Raw genomic sequence first — 6,281 nt, 5'->3', positions numbered from 1 at the left:
GCAGTCTCTTTCATAGCAATTAACACTTTGAATAGGGTCTGCAAAATGTCTCATTGCTAATGAAGATAGTTAATTGCCCCACAGAGACCCAGGTATGGTCTCATGGGAAAACCAGCTCTCTTTAGAACAAGAATGATACATTCAATCTTTGAATAGAAATATCTGATGGAAATGTGAGAGAGGGATGGTTTTCAATTAAGGCCAAATACTAAAGATGCTAAGATAAGATAAAAGTATCTGATTGGTTGATATTATACATGTAGACATTTGTATCTACTTAGATGAYGCCATATCAAGTTAGAAGAAGTTGCATGAGGAAAGATATGCCCTTGATTAAATTATTCACTAGGGGTGATATTTCCATTTGCATGTAGTTGTATTCTACTTCAGGAAAGCCAGGGCTGAGTAAAAGGGACTAGGAGGGGTGGGGTTAAGGGTGTCTGAATGACAACTTGTGATTTCACAACCTCATTTATGTACAAAGAGTGAGTCATTAGTTTTCATATGGCAATTACAACAAACATTTTTGGTACTCTTAAAGGGCTTTGTATTATGTGCCTGGCCACATATATTTTCATTTTAGATGCAACTTGTTTTTTAGATGCATTATATCAGTAGAGGTACTGCATGGCAAATCAAAAATCAAATRAAATGAAATTGTATTGGTCATATACACATATTTAGCAGATGTTATTYTGMGTGTAGCGATATMCTTGTGTTCCTAGCTCCAACAGTGCAGTAGTATCTAACAATTCACAACAATACACACATCTAGAAGTAAAAGAATGGAATTAAGAAATATATAAATATTAGATTGAGCAATGTCGGAGTGGCATTGACTAAAATACAGTAGAATAAAATACAGTATATACATATGAGATGAGTAAAGCAGTATGTAAACATTATTAAAGTGACTAGTGTTCCACTATTAAAGTGMCCAGTAATTTCAAGTCTATGTATATAGGGCAGCAGCCTCTAAGGTGCAGGGTTGCTTAACCGGGTGGAAGCCGGCTAGTGATGGCTATTTAACAGTCTGATCGCTTTGAGATAGAAGCTGTTTTTCAGTCTCTCGGGCCCAGCTTTGATGAACCTGTACTGACCTGGTCGGTCATAGGTCACAGAAATGATCATGAATGGCGAATATTAATGACCAAGAATCTGACCCACCATGCTCTTGTAGAGATTGCAAGTGTGTCATACACCAAACGATAAACAGAAATATAAATTAAATCTAATGCAGGTAGTAACACTTTATTCATGTTTGCACCGCTCCGTCAGGCTTTGATTCTTTACTGATCTATGTAAAAAATACTCCTAATGTTTTTTTATATACAGTATGTCTGCAGTACAATGCTGAAAACAATGTTAAATTCATTTAAGTTACTGATTTGAGTCCATAGTKACAGAGTAGAGAATCCAATTCTCTAATCTTTTCTATTGACGATAAAGTCCATGTTTCTTACTCTTCACAACACTGAAATCTGAATGGTTCATGCCACAGACTCCGGTGGAATGAAGGATAGAATGCATGGCTAATTCCAGTCAGCCTATGAGTCTTTTCCTTTGCCCCAATTCATAGCTGAGTACTCCTTGGAACCTTATCAGAAAACAAAACACAAAATGAGTCAAAATGGAACATAAAACACTGAGGAAACACTGAGGAGAGAAGAATGACATACTTATAGAGGGAATGTATCTGTTTATTGTGCGTGTGTAAAGGGTGTGCCAGCCTCTCCCTGCACAAGATGAGACCTGCTCCTGTTCTGTTCCATTCCTCCAGTGTGTTCCAGGCCCAGGTGAATGCCTTAGCCCTGCTAGACATGTAGAGACAGCACTGATGCTTCTGTGGCTCAGAATCACATAGATTTGTATGTAATCCTGGACTAGGAACATTGTCTTTTTATTTTTGCAATACGGAATAGATTATAACATTTCAATATCACGACTGCTACCTATCAATCAACGGGTTGAATGTCTGGGTCACTGCATACTCTCCCTTTACATCGATACTGTACATTTCAAATCTGACTCACCTTACTGGAGATTGACTTTTCAACTCTTGGTTCTTGTTTGATCCATAACTAAAAACAAAACACAATGCAAGTACAAATACCAAACATCAAACAGCAGTCATCAAACACTATGAGCAAGTTTCATCAAAAGATTATTACAAATATTTGAGGACTGATTTAAGAGTAATCATTGAAGACAAAAAAAAGTCAAGATGTCTCTGAGAGTTTTCTGTAAATTTGCATTGAAAGATAAATAAAATGAAGTAATCCAGATGAATCCTTTTTCTGCAGTGCCTAATGTCAGTCTCACTGTCTTTTTACCTGCCCTATGTAGAGGRATTTTAGCTTACAGCATGGACCAATGGCATTGCAGCAAAAAGGGCAAGCCTCGCCCCACCTATTTTAAATCTGGCGAATGCCCTAATATAGCCCTCCTGGACAAATTCTAATGACAGAATAAAATGTATTCCCCTCCCTTGAGAAAKAAACTATCCCACCAACAAACACCTAACATTAGTTAATAGTATCGTTCGTTCCACATCCATTTGTACAATTCAGTATAAGAAATTATAATAACACATTATCATACTCAAAGCATAAACAATCATAAACTGTTGAAATGGATAGACCATTTGGCTTTATTCTATTACTATTATAGGTCAACACAGTAGATTGTTCAATAGCTTTGTCTTTGAKTGTCTATGCTTGACAACAGTGCATCTATTGATGTAAGTTGTGCATCTTTGGTCAGAAATTCTATGGAAATGTGTGGGATATCATCTACCCAGCCCYTCACTCCTCCCTCTCATCCCTCAACTACCCATCCTCCCCTCCCTTACCTTCTCACCAGAGTGGAACCTGTCTGGACAGGTTGACAATGGAATTTACTGGTATTCTGAAGGACTGCAACTAGGGGAGAGAACATGGAGATAAAAATGAAACTTCATGCATGAAACTTGTATGCAAAATAACAGTAATTTAATAGACACAGGTAGCCCCTTAAAGAATGCGTGGCCAAAGAGCTKTTTTTTCATGTCATCCAACAATTGTAAACGTCTGGTGTTTGCTAAACGGCATTAGTACTTTGATTGGAATAGGTGCTTTGATCAGATTACATGAAAATAGAGCTCTTTGGCCACTCACACCAGTGGTGGGTTTGGCGTCGAAATGAGAATGCATAAGCAAGAAAGAACCCCATACCTACTGTAAAATATGGTTGTGGAACTTTAATGTTATGGGGCTATTTTGCATCCATTGGTTCTGGGGCCTTTGTTAAGGTAAACGGCATCATGAACTTTACCCAGTACCAGGAAATGTTTTGCCAAAAACCTAGTTGCCTTGGCCACAAGTGGATCTTCCAGCAAGAAAATAACCTCAAGAACACATTAAAATCCACAAATAAATAGTTAATTGACCATAAAATCAACATTTTGCAATGGCCATGTGGTTTGAATTGAAGAAGGCAGTCCATAAGCACAGAAAAAGGATATCAAGGATCTGGAAGGATTCTGTATAATTGGGAATCCCATAGGGCGGTGCACAATTGGCCCAGCGTTGTCCGGGTTTGGCTGGGATAGGCCGTCATTGTTAATAAGAATTTGMTCTTAACTGACTTGCCTAGTTAAATAAAGGTTAAATAAAAATAKATTTAAGTATGGAGGAATGGTCTAAGATCCCTCCCAATGTATTGTCCAACTCATAAAACATTTTAGAAAAATGCTCAGTGCCATTGACCCCTACCTTTTTGAGAYAAATTGTATCACTTGTTAAACAAAATATCTTTCTCTGAGCAATTGTATTAGTATAAAATAAAAAATAAAAATATTGACAATACAATATAGCTCAGTGTTTGAATTATTTACAATATTTCACACAGTCATTTTTGCTCTTTATCATGTGTCAAACATTTTGGACCCCAATGTATGTGGCCCATAGCTCTATTTCCACTTCCCCAGTTCCAGAGGGAGAGGAGAGGACAATGTTTCAACATGCCTGGAATGCTGCAATGCAGGAAAGGAATACAGCAGCACCTCTATATTCTGCTTCCTGCCTGAATGAGAACATGTTTCAATTTTGTGATGGTAGATATCATATCAACATGAATGCACAGTTTTTGTAATGTCAGTTTACTATATTTGGTGTGTTCTCATGTAATGTGTAAAAAAATTGCTGTCTCTATCTTGACTTCATACCCTGTTTGAATATATTAACAGGACTATTCCAGAGTCCTGAATAACYCATTAAGGTCTATCATGCAGGATTCTCTAATAATAGTGATATTGACAAATGTCTTAAWGCAACCATGTGATGAGAGCATATTACTCTGATCCAGTTGAGGAGACTGAATGTCAGATGAGCCCCTGGGTGAAGCAGGCCACACAGTCGATAGGGGGATGTGGAGTTGCAAGAGCCCTCTGAGGGCCCGGGGCCAGTCACAGCCACAGTCTCCTCCCAGCCTATACTTTCAGGTGAGATATGTGTTGCTCTGTCTGGACTTGCACAACATTCAAGGCTGGCTGTAATCTTCCTCAGCAACGCTTTGGATCAGAGAGAGTGCAGCTCTGAGTTTCACCTTTAGCCAACACATTACTCAATGCCAAATATTGTACAAGCAGAGACAAAATAGAAGGGGAAGGCGGGGAAGCAAAGCAGAACCCCATCACGAGGCAAGCAGACATTTTGTGAGAATTTGTGACAAGCCAACCTGGCAGTACAGTAGATGAACACACAGTCCATATAAGGAAATCAGTTAATTTTTATTAATTAATTAATTAGGCCCTAATCTATGGATTTCACATGACTTGGCAGGGGTGCAGCCATCGGTGGGCCTTCAAGGGCATAGGCCCACCCACTTGGCAGCCAGGCCCACCCACTGGGGAGCCAGGCCCAGCCAATCATAATGACTTTTTCCCCATAAAAGGGCTTATTACAGACAGAAATACTCCTCAGATCCCTCAGGTGAAGAAGCCGGATGTGGAGGTCCTGAGCTGGCGTGGTTACACGAGCTCTCTGGTTGTGAGGCTGTTGGACGTACTGACAAATTCTCTAAAACTACGTTGTAGGCAGCTTATGSMAGAGAAATGAACAATCGATTCTCTGGCAACAGCTCTGGTGGACATTCCTGCAGTCAGCATGCCAATTGCACTCTCCCTCAAAACTTGAGACATCTGTGGCATTGTTTTGTGTGACAAAGGGGTGGCCATTTATTGTCCCCAGCACAAGGTGCACCTATGTAACGATCATGTTTTTTTTAAATCAAATACATTTTTTATTGGTCACATACACATATTTAGCAGATGTTATTGCGGGTGTAGCGAAATGCTTGTAGCTTCTTGATATGCCACACCTGTCAGGTGGATGGATTATCTTGGCATAGGAGAAACGCTCACTAACAGGGATGTAAACAAATTTGTGCACAAAATTTGAGAGAAATAAGCTTCTTGTGAGTATGGAACATTTTTGGTCAGTTTATTTGGGACCGGGAAGTGAAATGAATCAATATCTGGAAGGGCTGATCTACATTACGGTGTCAGTTTACAGAGATCAATTATTTTGATGAAAACCAATGAGCCAATCCAGTGTTATCCCTTGGGGGTGTCTGTGGCGTGCTGTGTGCTCCCTGAATACAAAACCCTAGCTCCAAGATTCTAATCTCATTTAATGATTGTGGTTAAGAGCTGAAGGCTGAAGCTTGGGGAGGGTTGATTGTAACTCCTGAGGGACCCTGAGTCTGGCCCTGATTGAAGTTTATTTTATTTTGGATTAGGATGTCACCTCATCTGTCTTCCAGCAATGACACAGAAGAGACACAGCCTGGCAGCATGGTCAAAAGTTCAAAATGTAGGATCGGTCTAAGGCGCAGCGMTCTAAGGCACTGCGTCGCAGTGCAAGAYGCGTCACTGCAGACCTGGGTTCGATCCCGGGCTGTATCACAACCGGCCGTGATCGGGAGTCCCATAAGGCGGCGCACAATTGGCCTACCGTTGTGAGGGTTTGGCCGGGGGGGGGCTTTACTTGGCTCATCGCGCTCTAGCAACTCCTCGTGGCGGATTGCGTGCCTGCAGGCTGACCTCAGTCACAGGTGAATGGTGTTCCTCCGACACATTGGTGCTGCTGGCTTCCGGGTTAAGCGGGCAGGTGGGTGTTAAGAAGCATGGTTTGGTGTGTCGTGTTTCGCAGGAAGCATGACTCGTCCTTTGCCTTCCGAACCTGTTGGGGAGTTGCTGCGATGAGACACGATCAAAAAAGGTGGAAAAATACAAAAATAAA

At 40.6% G+C, this 6,281-nt stretch overlaps 1 long non-coding RNA gene across 1 annotated transcript; it reads right to left on the bottom strand.

The window, feature by feature from the left end:
* Window positions 1–642: 642 nt before the first annotated feature.
* Window positions 643–2,310, bottom strand: LOC111970610 (uncharacterized). Its single transcript, XR_002878133.2, has 2 exons — window positions 2,034–2,310; window positions 643–1,814 (listed from the first exon to the last, which is right to left on the bottom strand). It is a non-coding gene; the product is annotated as an uncharacterized lncRNA (long non-coding RNA).
* Window positions 2,311–6,281: the final 3,971 nt, after the last annotated feature.

The sequence above is a fragment of the Salvelinus sp. IW2-2015 genome, linkage group LG11 (assembly GCF_002910315.2).
Source record: "Salvelinus sp. IW2-2015 linkage group LG11, ASM291031v2, whole genome shotgun sequence".
Taxonomy (NCBI): domain Eukaryota; kingdom Metazoa; phylum Chordata; class Actinopteri; order Salmoniformes; family Salmonidae; genus Salvelinus; species Salvelinus sp. IW2-2015.
The sequence above is the reverse complement of the archived record's forward strand: the minus strand, read 5'-3'. Positions and strand labels throughout refer to the sequence as shown.